Source organism: Triticum dicoccoides, chromosome 3B (genome assembly GCF_002162155.2).
Source record: "Triticum dicoccoides isolate Atlit2015 ecotype Zavitan chromosome 3B, WEW_v2.0, whole genome shotgun sequence".
Classification (NCBI taxonomy): domain Eukaryota; kingdom Viridiplantae; phylum Streptophyta; class Magnoliopsida; order Poales; family Poaceae; genus Triticum; species Triticum dicoccoides.
This window is the reverse complement of record NC_041385.1, coordinates 91,720,391-91,721,862: the sequence shown is the minus strand read 5'-3', so window position 1 is coordinate 91,721,862 and position 1,472 is coordinate 91,720,391.

Sequence of the window (1,472 nt, the reverse complement as noted above, 5' to 3'; positions counted from 1 at the left end):
TGTAGGTCAGGCATGTCATCCTGTCCTTAGTACATGTTCCCATCACTGAGATTTACAAAAAGAAAACCATGTGCAACGGAAGGCGAGAATGGTCCGTTTGAAATCAAGTTGTTTTTCGACATCTGTCAAGTGACCCCAATTTCTTTGCACAAGTTGACATCGGTCTACGGTAAAAGAAAAATCACGAATGGCCGTTTGAAATCAAGTTGTTTTTAGACATTCGTGGGGCCCTTTTTTGGCAATCAATCTGTCAAATGACCGCTAATTTGCCGTGGTCGGTCTATGGTACTTCCTCCGTCACGGTTTAGAAGGCACAATTAAATTTGCGTGCGTTTCCACAATAGACAAGGTTTAGGGCGCATTACATTTATTTCTATTAGCTAAGTAGTACTCCGATATACTATTCCTATATGCATGCGTAGTGTGAATGCTATTTTTTAGCCCATCTCACAGCCAATAGATAACCACCTAGGTCCCAGAGAATTTTCAAGTGTGCCTTCTAAACCGTGACGGAGGGAGTAAAAAACATGAATTGATTGCCTAAAAAAAGGCCTCATGAATGGAGCGGTTGTGATTTCATTTCCTCTCCGACTTTCATGGCATGCAATCACCGGCAAGACCCGAGAATAAATAACGCATGCAGATGAGAGTTCTGCGGGAGAAAAAAATCATTGTTGGGAGTTCTCCGGGAGAAAAAAAATCATTCTCCGGTGAGATGGAAAGAAATCCCATGTATGCAGGGAGATAATTAAGGAGACCGCGGGGCCGTGCGTAAAGTAGGAAATAAATCACTAGCCGGTTAAATCGTGCGTGACATCCCATGTAGTTAGCGCCTGATTAGTGCGATTTGAAGCATGTGCGGTCGCTCACTCACCTCACTGACGGGCCCGTTTTTATTAAAGAAGAGAAAAAAAGTATAAAAACACAACAAATAAGGTGTCCTGTTGGTTACCACAATTTCTTTGCAGCATATGGTCTCTAGTTCGAATCATGTTGAATGCAGATTTTTTTTTCAATCTTAATAGAAGAGTAAAGAGAGCGTAAATGGGCCGGCCCATGGCGAGGTGAAAAGGTCATGTACCGGCGCGCATACAACGTAGTTTTAAAAAAGACTATCCTACCCTTTGTTACAAAGGGGTATGAGTTAATCTTAGCCATTGATGTGTTTAAGGGGAGGTGTACCGAAGTAGAAGTGTTCTACGTTTCAAAAAATTCTAAAAAAATAGAGATATACATGGAGGCATAATGTACATGCTGTAATTTTTCAGGATTAAATACGTCGAAATGAGGGCTGTACATGTCGTATTTCAAGGTATTTCATCCAGAATTTTTACACACGTATACATTTCATCCATGTATACTTGCATATTTTTTCAGTTTTTTTTGAACGGTCATCGGGGGGAGGGGATCCTCCCCACCTGAATATATTGCTTAAAAAGCTACCGAAGCCAAGAGTAACCACTTAAGCTTTG